The 24,868-nt window shown below is 41.1% G+C and overlaps 1 pseudogene; it reads left to right on the top strand.

Annotated features, from left to right (window-relative positions):
* On the top strand, positions 483 to 7,029 carry LOC109838890 (annotated as a pseudogene).

The raw sequence follows: 24,868 nt of genomic DNA, 5'->3' as shown, positions 1-24,868 counted from the left end.
CCTTGGAGGGTCTGGAATCAATCGCTTAAAGTAAATACTGATCTCTCTTCACCAAGAAGAAGGAAGGGGGTGGTAGATGACCTTTCTCCTCCTCGAAAAAGTAGAAACCAATCTCCTGAAGTTGCTAAAGAGTCGATAGAATATTTTTCCCTGTTCTTGAAGCAATCAATATCTCACTCTCTTCAGCCCTCGTCAAAGATGCCTATTGTTAATGTGAAATGGCAGAAGCAAGTGTTTCCAGTAGTTGAGATTGATACGAGTTAACCCCCTCTTGTTTTGAAGTGCCAGTTATATGATTTAACTGGTATACTTCCTGAACAGCAAAAGATCATGCTTAAGGGTAACCTATTGAAAGATGATGCAGACTGGTCGACCTTAGGTATAAAAGAGGGTCAAAAGTTGATGATGATGAGTACTGTAAAGGAAAAGAAGAAGCCACAATCTTCTCATCTCCACCGAAAGCCAAAACTCAAGAAACCGCCATGGCTAACCTCAAGCAAGAGAAAGCCAAAGCTCAAGAACCCACCGTGGCCAATCTCAAGCAAGAAGAACAAAAACCCAACAAGAAACCGCTAGTTTCGAACAGTTATGGCTTCTCCTCAGCTCTCATCCTCAAGTTTCCACCTAATTTCTTTCACCAACTCAGTAACAAGCCTCGCCAGAACTACGACAACATCGAAATTGCTCAGGTCGTTGCGGCCTCTTGGGCTAATTCACCATCTGCCAATGAGGAATCTCTCCCTTCCGCCTGTAAAGAACACGCTCTGCAAAAGGTTGTGGAATGTGAGTATGTTGTTCATAGAGAGATCGTTATCCATGATCACCGCCTTCAAGAAGAGCTACAAAAGAAACTAGGTACCCATTCCTTTGATGTGATACTTTATTGCAATATTAGGAATCCATAGTCTCTAGGCTAGCAGCCAGTTACCTTTTTCCGAGAGGTTCTTGCTTTGTGTGATCATCCAACAATTTTGGACAGAGATGAAACTCATGCCTTATTCAGTGCGGATTCTATAGCAAGAGCTTGGCAGATCCTAGACCAGATTCCTGGTCGAGCTATAGGTGCATACAGTCACAGTCAAGGTATCAAAGGATTACGTGATGCAATTGCAGCTGTAATTGCTGCTCGTGAAGGTTATCCTTGCAAAGAAGAAGATATATTCTTAACTGATGGAGCGAGCCCTGCTGTCCACATGATGATGCAATTATTGTTGAGGTTAGAGATGTTAGTCTAAGTGTGTAGACCCAAAGCTGCAATCGAAAAGACGAAGAAAACAGTCAGAAGACTGTGCGGTCGACCGCAGTGGCAGAGTCGGTCGACCGCGTGCACTGCAGGAGACTGAGAAGAAGTTTTCGCTCTGGCCGGTCGACCGGCGTGGTCGCTGCGGTCGACCGATATCGTGCACAAGACCCTGTAGGATTTCGTCGTTCTGACCGGTCGACCGACCTTGGCAAAGCGGTCGACCGCGACGCAGATTCGCTGTTTCCTATTTTATCTAGGAATCCTGTTCTGCTGGGGTTTGTTATAAATACCCAAACGTTTCTAGGGTTTGTAGGACATCAAAAAGAGAGCTTTTTGTTTGCAAGTTAGATCTTTATTTGTGGTTTTATTCCTACTTTCCTACTTTCAACACAAGGTCCGGAAGGGCAAGGGTTCGATTGATTGTTTCGAATCCCCAACAACTGGTATCAGAGCTTCGTTCAGCAATTTGTGTGAAAGCCATGGCAGAGGAAAGCAAATCAAAGATTGAGAAGTTCGACGGATCGGATTTCGCCTACTGGAAGTCGCAAATGGAGGACTATCTGTACCAGAAGGACTTGTATCGCCCGCTTCTGGCCAAGGAAAAGGGAAAGAAGACGACGGAGTCAGATGGTGATTGGGAGGTACTGGATAGGAAGGCTCTAGGGCAAATCCGGTTGTCGCTCGCCAAATCAGTAGCCCACAATATTCTGAAGGAGAAGACGACGGTGGGGCTTATGGAAGCGCTCGCGAAGATGTACGAGCAACCGTCGGCAGCAAACAAGGTGCATCTAGTCAAAACTCTTTTCAACCTCAAGATGGCAGAAGGACGGTCCTTCACGATGCACCTCAGCGAGTTCAACACGATTGTTGATCAACTTATCTCCGTGGACATCACGTTCGATGACGAAGTGCAGGCCCTTCTACTACTATCGCAGTTGCCGGATAGTTGGGCAGGTTGTGTGACAGCAATCAACAATTTGGCGGGGAAAGAGAAGTTGAAGCTGAATGAGGTTGTTAGCATGATTCTATCCGAGGAGGTTAGAAGGAAATCGTCCGAATCAGAAGGTTCAGGTTCAGCCCTAAGTTTCGAGCAGAGAGGCAGAAGCCAGAAGAAAGGGAACCAGAACAGGAATCGGTCGAAATCAGCGAAGAAGAGGCCGAACTCGAAGGTTAGGTCTATCAAAGGGAAGTGTTGGAACTGCGGCCAGGAGGGCCATATGTCTTCGGTCTGTAAAGCACCAAAGAAGGATGCGGGTGAGCAGGAGGCTCATATCGTGCAGGATGCCTTGATCCTTGCTATGGATAGCGATTCTGATTCTTGGGTCATCGACTCAGGAGCCTCTTTCCACGCCACTGCTAATAGGAAACTACTTCAGAACTATGTAGCAGGGGACTTTGGTAAAGTATACTTGGGGGATAATGAACCTTGCAATATTGTTGGAAAGGGCGACGTTCAGATACAGATAAAGGGCTCTAAGTGGAACTTGAAGAACGTGAGACACGTGCCGAAGCTGAAGAGGAATCTTGTTTCGGTGGGACAGCTTGGAGCAGAAGGCTACGTTTCGACATTCACCGGGGAAAATACTACAAAATAGAGAAGAGAGATTTTTGAGGGGTTTTTACATTTAATAATATTTATTTATATTTTCATTCAATTATGTGCAAACTAATCTAACAATAATTATTAATGGTATATTTATTCATGTAAAATAGATAATGAGGGTATAAAATTGTAATAAAATATGATTATCAGTCTTCTTTTGGCGGTTCGAGATACTACGTCACCTTTATCGACGATCACTCGAGGAAGGTGTGGGTTTACTTCATGAAGCACAAGTCAGAGGTGTTCGAGATCTTCAAGAAGTGGAAGGCCATGGTCGAGAACGAGACAGATCTGAAGGTGAAGTGCTTGAGATCAGATAATGGTGGAGAATACGAGCTGGAGGAGTTCAAGAGGTTCTGTGCTACGAATGGGATTCGCTTAGAGAGGACTACTCCAGGGACGCCGCAGCAGAACGGCATTGCAGAGAGGATGAACAGGACCTTGACAGAGCGTGCGCGGAGCATGCGATTACATGCAGGTCTGCCTAAGACATTTTGGGCGGATGCGGTGCATACGGCAGCATACCTTATTAATCACGGGCCATCAGTTCCATTAGATTTTGGGATTCCAGAGGAGGTTTGGAGTGGAAAGAAGATAAATCTCTCACACTTGCGGGTATTTGGTTGCGTGGCTTATGTTCATATCAGTGACCATGTCAGGGACAAGCTAGAAGCTAAGTCACAGAAGTGCACATTCATTGGATACGGCATTGATGAGTTCGGGTATCGCCTTTGGGATGAGAAGAACAGGAAGATCATCAGGAGCCGGGATGTGATATTCAATGAGGAGGTGATGTACAAGGACAGGGACAATGCCAAGGATAGCCAAAGCAGTGGGAGCAGCACTACGGATACAGGTGGATCCGAGTACATGGATTTGGAGGAACTTCCAGATGGGGGCGACGATGTCAGTTCTGACCGTAGAACGGAGGAGACTACAGGTGCAGAAGCTACTACCCAGGGCGTGGAGCCTAGGAGGTCATCTAGGGTACCCAAACCAAATCCCAAATACCTCTCGTCACTTGATTATCTACTCTTAACAGATAGCGGAGAGCCGGAGTGTTATGAAGAGGCAGTGCAAGTGAGTGAATCTCAGCAGTGGGAGCATGCGATGCAGGAGGAGATGGATTCTCTACTCACTAATGAGACATGGGAGTTAGCCCAGCTACCTGCACAGAAGAAAGCCTTGCACAATAAATGGGTCTACCGGGTCAAGCAGGAGAGTGATGGAAGCAAGAGATTCAAGGCCAGATTAGTAGTGAAAGGGTTTCAACAGCGGGAAGGAGTGGACTACACGGAGATATTTTCCCCTGTTGTGAAACTCACAACCATCAGAGTGGTGTTGAGTTTGGTAGCTGCAGAAGACCTCTTCCTTGAGCAGTTAGATGTGAAGACTGCCTTTCTTCATGGTGACTTGGATGAAGAAATCTACATGAAGCAGCCTGTTGGCTTCATTGAAGAAGGAAAGGAAGAGATGGTGTGCAAGCTCAAGAAGAGCTTATATGGTTTGAAACAGGCTCCGAGACAGTGGTATAAGAAGTTTGATAACTTCATGCAGAACAATGGCTACAGAAGATGCAATTCGGATCATTGCTGTTATTTCAAAAGGTTCGAGTCCAGCTTCATTATTTTGTTATTATATGTTGATGACATGTTGGTAGCAGGACCGTGTTTAGAAGAGATAAACAGTTTGAAGAGGCAGCTAGCAAAGGAATTTGCAATGAAGGATCTGGGTGCAGCGAAGCAGATTCTAGGGATGCGAATCAGTAGGGATGAAGCTGAAGGGACATTGAGTTTGAGCCAAGCTGAATACATTGAGAAGGTACTTCAGAGGTTCAACATGCAGAATGCTAAAGTTGTTAGCACACCCCTTGGAAGTCAGTTCAAGTTATCTGAGGAGCAATCGCCTAAGACAGATGCAGATAGAGAGCATATGAGCAGGGTGCCATATTCTTCAGCCATTGGGAGTCTCATGTACGCGATGGTTTGCACGAGGCCGGACATCGCCCATGCAGTGGGAGTTGTGAGCAGATTTGCAAGCAATCCAGGAAAGCAGCATTGGGAGGCCGTAAAGTGGATAATGCGGTACTTGAGGGGAACAACGAACAAGCCACTATGTTTCAGGAGGAAGGAGTTGGTGCTGCAGGGATACGTGGATGCGGACTTCGCCGGTGATCATGATACGAGGCGAAGCACCACGGGGTATGTTTATACCTTAGCGTCGACAGCAGTGAGCTGGGTCTCACGTCTGCAGAAGATTGTGACTTTGTCTACAACCGAGGCTGAGTATGTCGCGGTGACTGAAGCAAGCAAGGAGATGATCTGGTTGAACGGGTGCTTGGAAGAGTTGGATCTGAAGCAAGGGAGAGGAGTTCTTTATTGTGATAGCCAGAGCGCTATACATCTTGCCAAGAATCCAGTATATCATGCCAGAACGAAGCACATCGACGTTAAATACCATTTTATACGCTCGCTGATCGAGGACGGAAAGTTGCACTTAATGAAGATTTTGGGGAGTCAAAATCCGGCGGACATGTTGACGAAGGCAGTCACCATTGAGAAACTGGAGTTGTGCGCAACTTCAGTTGGCCTTCACGAGTAGAAGACGAAGGCGGAGCCACACTACGAGGATCGGCGCGATCGTCGGGATGTTGATTGAAGAAAGAATTTTTCGGGGGAAAAGATACATGCGAAGAAGGGGAGAGTTCGGGTGAGCTCGTTGATGACGCTTTGGTCTCCAAGTGGGAGATTGTTAGTCTAAGTGTGTAGACCCAAAGCTGCAATCGAAAAGACGAAGAAAACAGTCAGAAGACTGTGCGGTCGACCGCAGTGGCAGAGCCGGTCGACCGCGTGCACTGCAGGAGACTGAGAAGAAGTTTTCGCTCTGGCCGGTCGACCGGCGTGGTCGCTGCGGTCGACCGATATCGTGCACAAGACCCTGTAGGATTTCGTCGTTCTGACCGGTCGACCGACCTTGGCAAAGCGGTCGACCGCGACGCAGATTCGCTGTTTCCTATTTTATCTAGGAATCCTGTTCTGCTGGGGTTTGTTATAAATACCCAAACGTTTCTAGGGTTTGTAGGACATCAAAAAGAGAGTTTTTTGGCTGCTAAGAGAGAGAGAATCTCAGAAAGATTTACCCCTTGTTTGAGAGCTTGTATTTTCTTCTTCAATTAATAGAAAGATTGTGTGGTGTGGCTCCCGAGGACGTAGGCACGTTGCCGAACCTCGTTAAATCTGTGTGTTCGTCTATTTTACTGTTTTTACAAGGTTAGATCTTTATTTGTGGTTTATTCCTACTTTCCTACTTTCAACACAAGGTCCGGAAGGGCAAGGGTTCGATTGATTGTTTCGAATCCCCAACAAGAGAAAAATGGCATCCTCTACCCCATCCCTCAATATCATTTATACTTTGCTTCGATTGCTCTTCATGGCGGCCATCTTGTCTGATATTACTCGATGAAGAAACAGGATGGGGACTGGAGATTTCTGAGCTTAAGAAGCAATTGGAAGATGCTCGATCAAAGGGTATAACTGTCAGGACACTTGTAGTCATAAATCCCTGGAATCCAACCGGGCAGGTTCTTGTAGAAGAAAACCAGCGACAAATAGTGGAATTCTGCAAAAAAAGGTCTTGTTCTCCTAGTAGATGAGGTCAGAGAATTGCTCAAAAGCTTCCTACATTTGACCTTGGGACAAGGTCCAAATTAAGGGGAGGGAATTGTTAGGGACGGAATCTGGAACCTGTCAATAGAGCTGAAGATTTTGGACTGATACGCAAAGCTGGGGTCTGACTTGCAAACTCTTTTAACTACAAAGGATTCTATTGTAAATGCAACGTCCAGCTCAGCCCAAAACAGTTGTAACTATACATGTTTCTGTTTTGGTTGTTTTTCTTTTGTTAGGCTGTGTACTGTTTATGCACATGCACAAACCCTAGCTCAGAGATTCAGTTGTTTAAAGAGAGAAATTGTAAACAATGAAATAAGGAATGAAATTAGAATTGTTCTCTTCTTCTCAATTTCAGTCTCAATTCCCAGTCTCTGTTCCTCCTCTTCCTCAACTCTCTCTCAACTGTCTATGTTTTCCTTCTTTGTATTTCTTTCTTAAGTTGTACAGGTTCTCCATGGCTAGAGACAACTCCAGGAGGTTCGATCGAGGATTCGGTTCCTCACAAAGAATGAGGGAGAGAGGGAGAGAGACGAAGGGGGAGAAAAAGAAGGGAAGAGAGATGAGGCTCTACGAAAATTTCATGACTTAAGGGATTCTTGTGAAATTACTTTTAAAAAATGACATAAAAGAAGTTTTTGATCATTCAAGGGCATTTTTGTCATTTTGATGCCCCTGATTCAGTTAGATTTAACAAGGCAAGGTAAGGGTTTTCTGAGAAAATTCAAGGGGGGTTATCTGCATGATATCTCTAACCTTAATGGGGACTATCTGCTAAAAGGCCAAACTTAGAGAGGGTTTTTGAGTTCAGAGTTTGAAACCATTACATCAAGCAGCAGAGTACGCATTTTGTGGTCCCTTTTCAATTATGTGCATTCATGTGACAAAATGAAGATTATGCCTACTGTTTTCATGGATGTAAATAGGTGGATTTCCATACTCATGCTTCAAACATCCTATAATTTTTCTAAGCCCAGGTGGGTAACTATTTTGATGAGTTAGGAAGAGCTGGCGATGTTAGCCGGTGTTAGTGCATGTATCACGTCAAAAGATGAAACTGAGAAATAACCCCAACACATAAACATAAGATCTTGAACTTTACCAGAGCACTTGTATAATTCATAGAAGCTGCAACAAGTGTGATCCTTGGTTAGTGGAGTTTTGAGACTGTTATATATCTTTCGATGTAAGAAAATTATCTATTAAGTAAGAGAAATAAAACCTGTGATAATGACAGACATACCTGTAAGGGAGTCATGAAGGCCAAAGATTGGAGTATTTGAGTTGTCCTTCACGTAGGCTAATGTGCAGTGGTTCACTCCAATAAAATCAAACGCACCCTTCACCTGCTGTGATTCGCCTCTGGTGAAAGTTGGAAGTCACTGGTCGACCTTCTTTTTCATGATCTCGGGGTAATCTCCAAACACTAATGAGTTGATAGCCCTAGAGGAGAGTTGTTGCTTAGTACAGGATAACTTAAGGGCGGTACTATGTTATACAACGACATACACTTACCAGCTAATCACAAAATCTAATACCCTTTTGGCTGCTTCAACATCGACAGAGTAATTTGAAATCAGTATGGGCCAATAGGTATAAATGTTCAGGCCTATCCTGTTTAAATTCAACAGCTTCACACCTACCCCCACCTATCTAGCTACAGTAATCACACCTAATCCTAATAGTATTTATCTACCCTAAACCAATGTCATAAATGTTGGGGCTCCGAGGGCAAACACAAACTCTGAGAGAGAAGACCAAACACAATCAAAATAATGGTACGAACACAAATAAACGAATTTTACGTGATTCGGCAAGTTACCTACGTCTATGGAGCAAGAAGGGAATGAGTTTTCACTAATAGAGAAGGAGAGTACAAATAAAGATTACAAACTTACTCAAAATCTCTCAAACAAACCTCTCAAATCTCTCAAACAAAACTCTAACCAAATTGCTCAGAAAACAAAATCTCTCAAACAAACCTCTCAAATCTCTCAAACAAAACTCTAACCAAATTGCTCAGAAAACTCTCTTTTCTGTGCACAAAACAAACCAAATCTCTCAAACAAAACTCTAACCAAATTGCTCAGAAAACTCTCTTTTCTGTGCACAAAACAAACCCCTATTTCAACTCCCAAAAACCCTAAAATCGTGTTTGTATTTATATCAAACACAAATTCCAATCAGAACAGGAAACCACAATCAGGCCCAAATCCAACTGGCGGTCGACTGTCGAAATCGTCACGGTCAACCGACTAGAAAGACAGAAACCAAAATCGATTACAGGGTTTTGGCGGTCCACTGTGATGGTCGACCGGCCAGAGCTCTAGAACATATCCCTGTATCGTGCATGTTTGTGGTCAACCGCTCCAATCCTCATGGTTGACCGACAAGCACCCAAATGCCTGTCTACTTCAAATTTCCCGAACTTTACCAATATTTTTGTTATTTCTACAATTCTCCACCTTAGTAAATTTTTTTTCAAAACTGAGCCGACACCAATACCAACCAAACATCTCACTTGTTACGTCCAGTACGAAGTGGAAACAATCCACGACAATAGACTCAATCCACAACAAGTCGAGAATCCAAATGAGAATACGAACAAACTCCAAAATGTCGGTATCAACTCATCAAACTGGCTGCATCAAAATAACTGCCTACATATCCTCTTGCCTAAGGAATCAAGCCACATGTAGTTCATCCAAATGGCCTCAAACGACCTTTATCAACTAGAAAAAATCTCAATCCTTCACCAACCTTTCGATCATCAACACTAACCAATCTGCAGCTGATCACGCCTCTGTTGGCCTCAAAATGAAAAGACAAACTCTCTTCTAAACTTGCATCTCTCCACACCGAATCTGTCTTGGAGCTCAACTCCTCAACGCTATATATAGAAGAAACACAATTACCAAACACCTCCAACTAAGATGAACCAATGTCCATAGCAAAATCCGAATTGTGTCCATCATCTGCACTCAAATCAACAAACTCATCATCTGCATCAACACCAACATGATCCTCAATCTGTGTCACCTCAGTTGGAATCCCAAACAGTACAGAATAATCTAGAGCACGTAAAGTAATCTCCACCCAACATAGAGTAGCATCACTCTCCACTCGCTACAATATCCTAATGATCTATCTAACACTCTCCACCTGCTGAGAGTTAAATGTGACAATACTGCTCAGAACAATATCAGAATCCCATAACTGGTAACCAAATACGCCTCTGAATCCCAAATATGTACTCGGATCAAATTTTACATCCTCGATGTGATAATATACTGGGCATCCAAATATCCGAACCAACCCAAAATCTAAAACAGCTCCACCAGATCCAAATACTCTAATCGTGACATACGGCAACCTATAAATATGATGGCTCCAATATGTCAAAGCCTCAGCACCAAAACTCCTCTACAAACCACTATTTGACATAAAACACCGATCCATCTCCAGCAATGAACAACCCATCAAATTTGTCATCTCATCTCGTTCCCCCAATATTTTTTTCCAATGAAGTGTCTCAAACTGCCTTGAGCTAGGCACAAATGCAGAAAAGGATCTCTCTCGTACTTCCTATCAAAATCAGAACTAGGTTAATTTACCTTTCTGCATATACACTTCTTCCACCTATTGTTGACTACTAGGACTTCACTCAAACAAGACTTGGTTGTAACTCACAAATGCCTAGAACAGTCTTCAATAGAGGAAACCAAATACCTATTATTTACCAATGATGCCTCCTTGAAAGGCTCCCAAATGTCTACGTGAACATCATCTAGAAGGCCCTTCGCTCAGTGAATAGAAGTGTCAAACTTCACCTTGGTCTTCTTGCTCACACTAATATGTTCACAGGACTTCAAATTGTAGGTCAAAGCACCTCTATCTAATCCATGTACGGAATCAACACTCGAATGTCCCAGCCTCCTCAAATGCCACAGTCTAGCTGAATCAATAGAAGTCGTCAGCGCTCCACCTATCACCGTGCTCCCAATCAAATAGTACAAATTATTCTTTCTGACACCCTTCATTACAATCATGGACCCCATTGTGATCTTTAGAGATCCATCCCTTAAGATCACCCTATAGCTTGCTGCCTCCAAAACTCCAAGTGAAATGATATTCTTCGACAACAACGAAACGAACCTCACTTCCTTCAACTCCCTAGTCACCTCGTCACACATTCTGATCCAAACTATTCTAATACCACCAATAGGGCATTCATGATCATTACCCATGAGCACGACATCTCCTCTTTTAAACTCCTTAAAGCTGGAGAACCAAAATCTCCTAGGACAAATATTATATGAAGCATTAGAATCTAACATCCACTCCGTAGAGTCGGCATCACAAATTGATGGTAGTGCATGGTAAGAGTAGCTCGAAGAATCCGAATCTGAATTGTCGCCACTAGCCTTGGCAACATTGATGAGCAAAATCTACAAGCGTACAGACTCGTTGTAGCTATCAAGGTCGATCCCACAGGGACTAGGGTTAATTACCAAATCTCACGTTATTCGACTAGCTAAATCTAATGAGTAAATTAGAAGAGATGAAAATTAAAAGGAATAGAATAATAACTAATCAGGTGGAATTCAATATAATGAAGAGCCAGGATTGGGTTTTCACCACAACTTTGATGCTCAATGATGAATTATTTTAGTTCTCGGTGTTCGTTTAAACTAAAAAGGGTGAATTAGTCTAAATTAATCTAAAGCCTCTTTCAAGGTCTAAAGATCGTGCCTAGTTAATCTCAATTAACCTACTTTCGTGGAATTAAGATTAAGTTAAACCCATTAAGCTTTATGCTAATCCAAATCAAATCCCCAAGGAATCTAGCCTACTTTCGTGGTTCGAGCTCCCCGCTTAATTTCTAGAGATCCGATATTAATCTTCACCTTTCAGTCCTTCAATTAATTACCTATGATTGCTAATACGGTGATCAAGCGAATCAACAAAATTAAAACACTAGAAATCAAGTTCAAAGATTTAAACTTTCACCAAGAACCTATATCAATTCATCATCAATCACGAAAAAGTTGGGTTCTTTCCCAACCCTAGACAAGAAATCTACTCACACATGATTGGAATAAGAGAAGACATCAAATAATTATGCAAATCAATCATAAGAAGAAATAAATCAAAGAGAGGAAAGAATTAACCCGTCTTTCAATTGAAATCTTCAAAATAAGAACTTGTAATCCAATCTTCTACAAGAGATTAATGTCTTTCTTCAATACTTAAACTCCAAAATAATTGCTATTTGATGGCTAAGAGAACATAACAAAAGATCTCCAAAACCCTAAGTCAAAACATCTATTTATATGTCCCCAAAAATCTGGAAAATAACTAATTCCCATGCCACCGGTGTGGTCTGCACCACACCAGGGTGTGGTAGGGGCTGTTTTGCTGATTTCGTGCTTGTCTGTACAGTCTTCGGTATTTTGGCTATAACTTTTGCGTACGACTTCGGAATGAGGTGATTCAAGTTGCATTGGAATTTTGTTGAAGAGATCTACAACTTTTATCTTTTGAGTTTTTCTTGATTCAAATTGCATCATGGTCGAAATTCCAGTTCTTCATACTCATGCATCCATTTTCTTTACGAACCATGCCTTCAAAATCTTGTTATTGCTTCAAACTCTTGTAAAACTTCCAACGATCATCAAATATTTCAATCTTGAACCAATACCTACATATAAGAACACAAACAACAGCAGTATCCTCGATCTAAACACGAAATATGCATCAAACGCTCGTAAATCATGCTTGAAACACACTAAGATAATGCATATTTTACGTGTTTATCAACTCCCCCAAGCTTAGACTTTTGCTTGTCCTCAAGCAAATAAACAATAAAAATTAGGAGGAGTGAAAGCCAAATAGAGTAGGGATCACCCCCTCATCAATCCTTTAACCAATATCAAACATATCACAAAACAAATACTTTTTATCGGGACTTAACAAATTAATTTCCAAAACTCTCAACAAAATCACATTTCAAAATTTATTTACGATCACGAGCGTCACAAGTCAAGGATAGCCGTCCTATCCAATTCTCAAGTCAAAGTAGGAAAAAGAAATTCATGTAACTAGCTTCAATCCCAAAGTACTAAAATTGAGGCCTTCAGGTAGCTAAATTGGTAGACCTCACTTTAGGATAAGTGGACTCTCAATCTCTCATGTATTTAAGGATGGGATTGTATCGTTCAAAATTCTTCCGAATGGATGTATTCAATCCATAAGCTTGCATTTCATCTCAATTCTTCACAACTTCGAAAACTAATGCATGCAACAAAATCATGAGGTCTTTTAGTTGGTTGTAATGGGGCTAGGGTCAAAAGGGTAGGATAGATATTTGGGATTGGTTGAAAGCCTATCACTAGTAGAGCTATGATTGTAAAAGATTAGATCTCAAAGTAAGATCAATGACATCTACACAAACTCCATCATCTATTAAAGAACTTCTTCCAACTACTCCTTTTAGTATGCCATAATAAATTCTTTTGACACCCGCAATTACATACACCATAAAGAAGACAACTTTATTCATCTTTTTTTTTTGATTTTTTTTTCTTTTTTTTTCTCGAAAGAATTATGAAAAGGGAAGCAAACGCCTACTTTCACACCCCCAAGCTTACACCACATTACTCACATAACCCATTGTATCATAAAATGTGCTCCACTAGTTTAGGCAATGGGTAAGGAATAAAATCGGATTTTGAAGGTTACATATGTGGGTTTAATCAACAAAAATTAGGCTCATAGGCTCAAGGGGGCTAATCAAGGGAACAATAGTGCATGGTAGGCTTATTTGGCAAATGTGGACTATAAACAAAAATGTGCCTCAATCACCTTTTATGCATACAAAAGTTATATGTGGCCTTGAAGAGATTCAATGCAAGTTCTAGTATCCTACACCATTGGAGAATATCACACAAGCAAAGAAAATAATGATTGGATATGCAATGCATCCAATTTCAGGCTCAAAATCTCATGGGTTTTATTTGTCTACCAAATTTAATTTCCCTCTTGTCTCAATAGAGTAATGGTTATGATGCTAGCCACATAAACGCTAAAACCTATAAGACAAGAGAACATTCAAGTCTGGTTCTCCCATATTGTTAACTTGTAATCAAAAACCTTTGAGAATCAGTTGAAAGATGGTATAAGAAGTTGTCAAGTCCCGATTAATAAGCATCTATCTAATTCAATGATCGATAAAGGTTAAGCATTCATGTCATCATCAGGAAATCATTTCCCTATTTTGGTTTTGTTTTTTTTTTTTTTGAAAGAAGGAACAAAGCAAAAGAAAAACTAAAATAAAAGAAAAATAGGCAATTATAGACAGGCAATCAATGAATGAACAACCCACACCCCCAAGCTTAAGATCTACATTGTCCCCAATGTAGTATGATAGAAATGAATGCAAGGGTGCAGCGGATGTACCTACTCACTGGTTGGAACAGCAAATGCTCCGTCGGTTATTTCTTCCTCTCCTTTGATGCTTTTAGCCACTAAATTGGTTGGTCGCCCATAAGATTTATTCTGAACAGTAAGCAACTCATCGACAACAATGACATATCAAGCAACTTCAACAGGACATATAATCTGCCAACTTCCTAAATTTGCCTCCTTACACAAAACGAGGTCAAGTCAATTAAGGAGTGCTGATAAAAATGCAGCAGAGTCGCCACGAATAAATTCTTCAGTAAACATATTCACTGCCCATTGATCAACTCCAAGCAATATTCCAAGGTATTCAGCTGAAGGTTGCAACACTTGGTGGTATAGTTTGGTTATCACGTTGGCTGCACATCTCCAAGGCATGATACCATCCTTTAATGCAGTATAATAGATCTTCATTATCATCGGTCAATAGAGCAAGATTTTCAAGCACTAGACCGATGAAATAAATAATTTCCTCTGGTTTAGCATTGTTCATTTCTTCATATCCCCGCTCAAAAACAGTCCTCACCGTAAAATCAAGATTAATCCAAAAAAATAAAAGAAATAAAAAAAATGAGATCCTTCAGATGCTCATGGGAGTTGAGTAACAGAAGTCAAACGACGATTGAAGGCTTGGCTGTTGTGCGGCACGAGATGGTGGTGGTCAGGGGCGGTCTGAGAGGAGAGAGTGGCCGCGGTGGTGAAGTCGGAGAGGAGAGGCGACCAGGCTGTCGACGAGAGGGGAAGCGGCGGTGTAATCATATCTGGGTCGGAGGGGAAAAGAGGCGCCGACGATCTGGAGCAGTGATGATTGGTCGGATATGACTGGCTGCGGTTTGTTAGGTCGAAGAGGGGCCGACGGGACGGAGGTGATTGCTGAGGAGGTGGAGGCGGTCGGTGTTGAAGATCCGGTCGGAGTTGGTCGGCGACTTGGTGGAGGGTGAGGGCGGTGATGATTGCGAAGGATGGGAGAACGGCGGAGATCTTTGTCGAAGAGGGGAGTGAAGCGGCGCTGTGATTCGGTCGGTGGATCGAAGAGGGAAGGCCTGATGGGTTGTCAATTTGGGTTAGGGCAAAGAAGAGGGGTGGGAGTGGTTGCTGATAGGAGGAAGATGGATTTTTCGGTTTTCTTTTTTTTTCTTTTTTTTCTTCAAAATAGCGAACCACAGGTGTGGCGGACAGGTGTGGTAGGCTCTGATTTTTTTTTTTTCCTGTGGACCATGGGTGTGGTGTACACCATCCCTGGGTGTGGTAGGCTCTGAAATTTGTTTTTTTTCTGTGGACCGTGGGTGTGGTGTACACCACCCCTGGGTGTGGTAGGCTCTGCCACTCCTTCTTTAACTCCTTTTTCTGCAGTTTTTTTTCAATGTCTTCATTTCTTCACAACTGCATGATCAAAAATATTATAAGTTAAATTTGTGCCGATCCAATTGCCTAAAAAAATAAAAAAAATAAAAAAATTTGATAACAAAATAAAATGCTAAAATAAAAGAACTAGAATGGGTGAAAACTTGGGTTGCCTCCCAAGAAGCGCTCGTTTATGGTCATGAGCTCGACCCCCTTTTGCGCTCAATTTTGTGACGAAGGGGGATCGGAAAGGGTATACGTGACCCCTTTATCATTTTGTTCCCCAACAATGTAGTGCTTCAATCGTTGTCCATTCACCTTGAAAGATCCCGTCGTTTCACTCCAAACTTCAACAACTCCACTAGGAAAAACCTCACGGACTTGAAAAGGTCTGGACCACTGAGATTTGAGCTTTCCCGGAAAAAGCTTCAAACGATAGTTGAAAAGTAGCACCATATCTCCTTGATTAAACTCTCTTCGAAGAATATTCTTGTCGTGCCATCGTTTAGTCCTTTCTTTATAAATGCGAGCATTCTCATAGGAATCTAATCGTAGTTCATCTAGCTCATAAAGTTGAAGCTTTCTTTTCTCATCTGCGGTCTTCATATCAAAATTGAGCAACTTGATAGCCCAATACGCCTTGTGCTCTAACTCAACTAGGAGATGACACGATTTGTCATACATCAACTTGAACGGTGTCGTGCCTATGGGTGCTTTATCCTCTTCACAAGTAGAACCTTTTGACTTTAACTTTAGACTTTCAAACTTTGCATTTCGAAATGGAGTAGTTGATGTTGATTCTAAAGATTGAGCATACACGGCTACCTCGGGGTCTTCATCATTTATTGAATCGTCACTTACCAAATAATTCTCAAGTTGATCAGCTGAGTAATGGTTTGCAAGTTGCTCATGTGTAGACTTGTCAATCACGTCGACCCTGTAACAAACTTTATCAGTTAGAGGGGGTTTCATAGCATTGTTCAAATCAAATTCTACCTTCTCTCCTCTAATATTTAGGGAGAGACTTCCATTTTTAACATCGATTATAGCACCTGCAATAGCAAGGAAGGGTCTTCCTAATATAATTGGGATGTTAGAATCTTCTTCCATTTCTAAAATAACAAAATCAACCGGGATAAAGAACTTACCGACCTGGATAGGTACATCTTCAAGTATACCTATCGGATATGTTACTGATCGATCCGCCAATTGGAGTGATATCGTGGTTGGCTTCAAATCACCTATGCCAAGCTTCTTACAAATAGACATCGGCATCAAACTTACACTTGCACCTAAATCACACAAAGCACGGTTAATAGAGACATTACCAATAACACAAGGAATAGAAAATGAACCTGGATCCTTAAGCTTAGGAGGCAACTTGTTTTGGATGATAGCACTACACTCCTCAGTAAGGGCCACAGTCTCGTATTCTTCCAACTTCCTTTTGTTAGATAGGATCTCTTTCAAGAACTTAGCATAAGAAGGCATTTGCGAAATAGCTTCAGTGAATGGGATATTGATGTGCAACTTTTTTAAAATCTCCAAAAATTTTCCGAACTGCTTTTCTAACTTAGCCTTAGCTAACCTTTGGGGAAAGGGTAGAGGAGGCTTGTAAGGAGCGGGGGGCACAAATTTTTCAATTTTTTCTTCTTCTTGCGTTTGGGTCTCATTATCCACATCTATCACATTTTCATTTTTTTCTTCATGATGACCATCTACCCCATCATTTTCCTTTATCTTGGGTCCCTCATATTGTTTTCCACTTCTAAGAGTTATAGCATTCACATGACTCTTGGGATTTGTCTCGGGTTGTCCAGGTAGCATGCCTGAAGGCCTAGAGGAAGAGCTAACATTTTGTGCCAATTTGGTGATTTGTGTTTCTAACATTTTGTTATGCGTAGCTAGAGAATCCATCTTAGAGGCCAATTGTTTTACTACCTCATTCGTGGTTTGTAGTTGTTGCTTAAACTCTTCATTCATTCTCGACTGAGTCATCACAAACTTTTCCATCATATTTTCCAAATTAGACCTTTGGGGAGGGAGATTAGATTGAGGAGCACGAAAACCAGGATGACCAAAATTAGATGCGGGCATGGAATTTCCAGGTGGGTTTCTATAAGACAAATTAGGATGATTCCTCCACCCCGCATTATAAGTGTTGGAGAATGTGTCTCCCTTCTGATTAAAGTTATTAACATAGTTAACTTGCTCATTACCAGAAGTATCAATGGATGGGGGGTTTCCTAATTGACATTGAAGTGCAGAATGACCCACATAACCACATATCTCACATGAAATTGAAGTAGACGCCACAGAATTAATACTCAAACCTTCAACTTTCTTAAATAAAGCATCAACTTTAGAGGATATATGGTCTAAAGCATCTATTTCATACTTGCCTCCTTTTGATGTCTGAGGAGCACGCTCGTTCGCCCATTGATAGTGATTCTGAGCCATGTCTTCAATGAGAGTGTATGCCTCGTCTATTGTTTTGTTCATCAAAGCTCCTCCTGCAGCAGCATCAACAGTCATCCGAGTGTTGTAAGTGAGCCCGTTGTAGAAGGTGTGAACAATTAACCACTTCTCCAGTCCATGGTGAGGGCACATCCTCAATAATTCCTTGTAGCGTTCCCAAGCTTCATAAAGTGACTCTCCTTCCTTCTGTACAAAGCTTGTGATCTGGTTCCTCATCTGTGCTGTTTTACTTGGAGGAAAATACTTTGCAAGAAACGCTCTGGACAATTGATCCCAAGTGGTGATGGACCCAGCTGGCAGTGAGTGCAACCAAGCCCTAGCCTTGTCCCTTAGAGAGAACGGAAATAATCTGAGTCGAATAGCATCATTGGTCACTCCATTAAGTTTCAAAGTGTCGCAATACTCCAAGAAAATCGATAGGTGGAGGTTCGGGTCTTCAGTAGCACCACCTCCAAACTGATTATGCTGAACCATTAAGAGCAGTGATGGTTTCAGCTCAAAGTTATTAGCTTCAACATTGGGCCTTGTAATGCTTGACTGTGTGCCTTGAGCATTTGGGGCTGCGAAATCCTTAAGAAGCTGATTTTGATCTCCCATCGTAGCTTGTTCTGTGTTCCTTTGCTCCCTTATATACCTTCTTATCTCTGCAAGAGTCACCGATAGTTCAGGATTGTTTTCGTCGTGTAATTCTGTTTGATGCCCTTGCATAAAAGAAAGTGAGAAGCAAAGAGGATAAAAAATAAAAATCTAGTCTAGCTTAATAACGTAAGCACTCAATTTTAACATCGTAGTCCCCGGCAACGGCGCCAAAAACTTGATGAGCAAAATCTGCAAGCGCACAGACTCGTTGTAGCTATCAAGGTCGATCCAACAGGGACTAGGGTTAATTACCAAATCTCACGTTATTCGACTAGCTAAATCTAATGAGTAAATTAGAAGAGATGAAAATTAAAAGAAATAGAATAATAACTAATCGGGTGGAATTTAATATAATGAAGAGCCAGGATTGGGTTTTCACCACAACTTTGATGCTCAATGATGAATTATTTTAGTTCTCGGTGTTCGTTTAAACTAAAAAGGGTGAATTAGCCTAAATTAATCTAAAACCTCTTTCAAGGTCTATTAATCTCAATTAACCTACTTTCGTGGAATTAAGATTAAGTTAAACCCATTAAGCTTTATGCTAATCCAAATCAAATCCCCAAGGAATCTAGCCTACTTTCGTGGTTCGAGCTCCCCGCTTAATTTCTAGAGATCCGGTATTAATCTTCACCTTTCAGTCCTTCAATTAATTACCTATGATTGCTAATACGGTGATCAAGCGAATCAACAAAATTAAAACACTAGAAATCAAGTTCAAAGATTTAAACTTTCACCAAGAACCTATATCAATTCATCATCAATCACCAAAAAGTTGGGTTCTTTCCCAACCCTAGACAAGAAATCTACTCACACATGATTGGAATAAGAGAAGACATCAAATAATTATGCAAATCAATCATAAGAAGAAATAAATCAAAGAGAGGAAAGAATTAACCCGTCTTTCAATTGAAATCTTTAAAATAAGAACTTGCAATCCAATCTTCTACAAGAGATTAATGTCTTTCTTCAATACTTGAACTCCAAAATAATTGCTATTTGATGGCTAAGAGAACATAACAAAATATCTCCAAAATCCTAAGTCAAAACATCTATTTATATGTCCCCAAAAATCTGGAAAATAACTAATTCCCGCGCAAGTCAAAACATCTATTTATATGTCCCCAAAAATCTGGAAAATAACTAATTCCCGCGCCACCGGTGTGGTCTGCACCACACCAGGGTGTGGTAGGGGCTGTTTTGCTGATTTCGTGCTTGTCTGTATAATCTTCGGTATTTTGGCTATAACGTTTGCGTCCGACTTCGGAATGAGGTGATTCAAGTTGCATTGGAATCCTATTGAAGATATCTACAACTTTTATCTTTTGAGTTTTTCTTGATTCAAATTGCATCATGGTCTAAATTCCAGTTCTTCATACTCATGCATCCATTTTCTTCACGAACCATGCCTTCAAAATCTTGTTATTACTTCAAACTCTTGTAAAACTTCCAACGATCATCAAATATTTCAATCTTGAGCCAATACCTATATATAAGAACACAAACAACAGCAGTATCCTCGATCTAAACACGAAATATGCATCAAACACTCGTAAATCATGCTTGAAACACACTAAGATAATGCATATTTTACGTGTTTATCAAACATTCATCTCTGAAGCTTATATAGCTTTCCCCTTATTCTTCTCGGCTTGAACTTTCAACTTTGGGCATTCAAACTTCTAATGTCCATCTTCTTTGCAAAAAACACATTGATTCCTACCAACAGAAGGATGTGCTCCTCTAGACTGCGACCTCCTATTTCGGTTTGGACTTTTCCCTCTTGCGGTCAATGCCTTTGCTACTACATCATTAGAAGACTCCTTGTCTTTCTTCCTAAGCTGATAGTTCACAAGTGTATCAGTGACCTCACTATACGAAAGAGGTGCCTTTCCATTAATTAGGGTAAGAACAAATATCTCATATTCCTCATATGACAAGGAGCTCAACAACAACAACACCTTATCCTCATTATCGATCATAAGATTCACATTCGCCAAATCCGCAAGAAGCTTCGTGTAGTTGTTAATGTGATCACTAATTGAGATTTCCTTCTTCAACTAGAAACGGTAAAGCCTCCTTTTCAAATGCAAGTGGTTCTCAACACTCTTCGTCAAATACTTTCTCTCAAGAATCTCCCAAATCTTCTTTGTCGAAGTCTCATTGATCACATCATACTTTAGATCTTACGTTAAATAAGACCTAATGATGCCAAACACCATCTGATTCATCTTCTTCCAAACCTTTTCTTCAATGTCGTCTGGCTTGCCGTCCAACTCTAAAGTATCTTTTAAATTTTGTGCATTCAGTGCATCCAAAACTTTATATCTCCATAACCCAAAGTTGTTCGTGTCATTAAACTTTTCCACATCTATCTTCATAGAGTGGATATTCAAACTTTGAACTATCTTCATGCCAGAAGAACCACTCTCAACACCTCCTTCCTCAGCCATCCTCTTCAAAACACCAACAAAATCAATACAGAACAAACTGAAAGATAGATCCAAACTGTAAGAAAAGTATTTTTTTTACCTCCAACTGAAACCCTAATAAGAGCCTCCAAAAGATCTCACCCTCACATGACGGAAGACAAGATCCATAATAATAATAATAATAATAATAATCCCACATTTGCCTCTAACTGAAGTCCTAGATGAGCTTTCAAAGTTATCTACTCCACCACCTAATCCCAAGCGTAGCCTGGTGTTCTGATACCACTTGTTGGGGTTCCAAGGGAAAACAAAAATGCTAAGAGAGAAGGCCAAACAATCAAAATAACGGTACGAACACAAACAAATAAATTTTACTTGGTTCGATAAGTTACCTACATCAACGGGGCAAGAAGGGAATGTGTTTTCACTAACAGAGAAGGAGAGTACAAATAAAGATTATAAATTTACTCAAAATCTCTCAAACAAAACTCTTTTCTGTGCATAAAACAAACCCCTTTTTCCACTCCTAAAAACCCTAAAATCGTGTTTGTATTTATACCAAATACAAATCTTAATCAGAATAGGAAACCGCAATCAGGCCCAAACACAACTGGCGGTCGACCATCGAAATCTTCGCAGTCGACAAACCAGAAAGATAGAAACCAAAATTGATTACAAGGTTTTGGTAGTCAACTATGGTGATCGACTGGCTAGAGATCCAGAACATATCCCTATATCGTGCATGTTTGCGGTCGACCGCGCCAAAGCTCACAGTCGACCGGTAAGCACCCAAATGCCTGTCTGCTTCAAATTTCCTAACTTTACCAATATTTTCACTATTTCTACAATAAATAACCCCCAAATGTTTGTGTTAGATTCATCCCAGTAGCAGAGAGAGAAAGAGACAGAGAGAGAGAGAGAGAGAGAGAGAGAGAGAGAGAGAGAGAGAGAGAGAGAGAGAGAGAGAGAGAGAGAGAGTATTTGTATTTAAGAGTATAGTGTGTTTGTACCACTAAAGAAATAATAACAATATATTTCTTAGTGTCCACCACTCATCTCAACTCAACAAATAGTATCAGAGCCTGAATTAGGGTGCTTGTATCTACTTATCGTATGTTCTGTGGCTGCCACCAAAGGTGGATCCTCCATATTAGAAAATAAGTTAGATTATCATTTACCCTTTGAAAGCATTGGTTACTATTCACAAGTACAGTTGCTTTCATGAATACGGTTACTATTTATAAATATGGTTACCGTTCACGTGAAATAGTAGAAGTTGCAGCTCGTGATAGAAGTAAAACAGTCGGGACCCGCTCTCTCCTACAGTGATTCTATCATCATTCTTGAAAGGCTGAAGCTCATGTACAGTCCAGGACTGTGAAGTTGGTTGGTCAGGGACTATACTTGCATGGAGATACTGAAGCAGTACCACATCACGATGGCAAAACTGACAAATATGACTACTACACTCAAAAAACTCAATGGTAATAACTATAACTACTGGGAGATGTGTATGAAGTCCTATTTACAAGGACAAGACCTCTGTGAGGTCATCGGGGGTGTTGAAACTATAACACCTCAGGAAGCTAGCGAATAACTAAGAAAGTGGAATATCAAAGCCAACAATGCTATGTATATGCTGAAGACGATAATAGAAGAAGATCTCGTAGTCTATATACGAGATGATAGAAATCCAAAGGAGGCATGGGATACACTCACAATACTCTTCTTAGAAATGAATAGTGCTCGACTTCAACTCCTAGAGAATCATTTGATGATCTTGCAACAGAAGGATCTGACAATCAGTCAGTACTTCAAGCAAGTAAAATCACTCAGTTCAGATATTGCTCAACTAGATCTAGATTCTAAAGTATCTGATGCAAGGATGAGGAGAATAATCATCCACAGTTTGAGACCGGAATATCACTGACTCGTTACTGCTACACATGGGTGGCTAACTCAACCGACATCATTAGAGTTGGAGAGTTTTCTCGCTACACAGGAAACCATAACCAAAAAAATGGCTAACATTTCAATAAAAAGCGAAGATGAAGTACTCTTCAGCAGCAAGGAGGGAGGCAAACCAAGAGGCACGAGGAAAGAGGAGTATGGAAAGGCTGGTTCAAGGAGACAACCAGGATGGCCATACACTGATAGATCACAACAGCGTGAGGAGCAAGGTGATCATTGAGCAAGAAGACCTGGCAATAGCAGCTATAACTTTGGGAAAAAGGACACTTTGCCAGAGACTATCGTTACAAGAGAAGGCCTACAAAGGGCAATGCTGCAACATCGCACAGATGTCAAGATGATGAAGAAGAATGGGATGTCCAAGCATCCGTGGCCATCATTGAAGATGTAACAGTCGACGAAGACGAGGTTGTTAGTATGGCACTAACCTCGATTGTAGAAGAATCTGAGCCCACATTTGCAACAGTTTCAGATCGAGAAGAATCAGGTGTAATAAAGATTGGATCGTTAATTCTGGCTGTTCCAACCACATGATGGGAGATAAGGGGAAACTTGTCAACATGAAGGAGTATAAAGGCGGCCGAGAAGTTATGATAGCGAATAATTCAAGATCACCTATCACACACATCAAAAAGACTGCATTTACACCGCACTACAACCCAAATTGGATACAACTACAAGATGTATACCATGTACCGGGTATGAAAAGGAATCTTCTATATGTTTTCTAATTAACAGCTTCTAGAAACTATGTAGTATTTAGGCCACAAGATGTAAAAGTCTATCGAAACTTGAAGCCACCAGGAGAACCTGTCATGGAGGGACGGAAGGTAAAATCTTTCTATGTGATGTTAGTAGATTCAATATACATAGATAAGGTCAAAAAGAATGAGATAATTGATCTGTGGCATGCTCGGCTTGGCCATGTGAGCTATCACAAGCTCAAGATTATGATGGAAAAGTTAATGTTGAAGGTGCTTCCACACTTGGAGATTCGAGGAGAGAGCATATGCGGAGGTTGTCAGTACGATAAGGCGCATCAATTACCATATTAGGAGTCACAGTTCAGACCTAAGGAACCTTTGGAGCTTGTACACTCAGATGTATTTGGTTGAGTAAAACAAAAATCAATTAGTGGGATGCGGTACATGATCACTTTCATCGAAGATTACTCGAGGTATGTCTGGGTTGATTTTATGAAGGAAAAGTCTGAAGCACTTTCCAAATTCAAGCAATTTCGAGACGAAGTAGAAGGAGAACTCAGTATGAAGATTTGTTGCCTATGCACAGACAATAAAGGAGAGTACACATCAAAGGAGTTTTATGACTACCTGAAGCAACAAAAGATTCAACGATAGCTGACGTGCCCAAATACTCCGCAGCAGAATGGCATAGCCGAAATAAAGAATCGTCATCTTGCTAAAATTTGCAGAAGCATGCTTCATGCCAAGAATGTTCCAGGATGTTTTTGGGCTAAGTGTATGAAGACTTTGGCGCACGTGATCAATTGGCTACCACACCCGATTACAATTGGAAAACATTTTGGGGAGTTAAAATCCTATAGATATGTTGACAAAAATAGTGATCATAAAAAAACTAGAGTCGTGCGCAACTTCAGTTGGCCTTCACGCATAGAAAACGAAGGTGGAGCCAGACTAAGAGGATAGGCGGGATCACCGAGATGATATTGATTAAAGAATAGATTTTTCTGGGTGGAGAAGATGCTTGTGAAGATGGCAGGGGTTCCGGAGAACTTGTTGATGGCAGTTTGGTCTCTAAGTGGGAGATTTTTGGTTTAGGAGTGGAGAACCGAACCTGGAATCAAAAAACACAAACAACATAAAATCCTCTTATCAATTGACCGACACAAGCTCATCTATCGACCGATATGAAGCCAAGAAAAACTACAGGAGTTTCGGGACGATCGACCGATGGGTTTGTCCTGGTCGACCAAAAGCATGCACGAAAACTTTGTAGAATATATGGTTTTGGTCGATCGATCGAAGCAATGATATCGTTCGATCGATGG

This window comes from Asparagus officinalis, chromosome 4 (assembly GCF_001876935.1).
Source record: "Asparagus officinalis chromosome 4, Aspof.V1, whole genome shotgun sequence".
NCBI classification, from domain to species: Eukaryota; Viridiplantae; Streptophyta; class Magnoliopsida; order Asparagales; family Asparagaceae; genus Asparagus; species Asparagus officinalis.
Note: the sequence above shows the minus strand (reverse complement) of the source record. Positions and strands in the feature narration are given on the sequence as shown.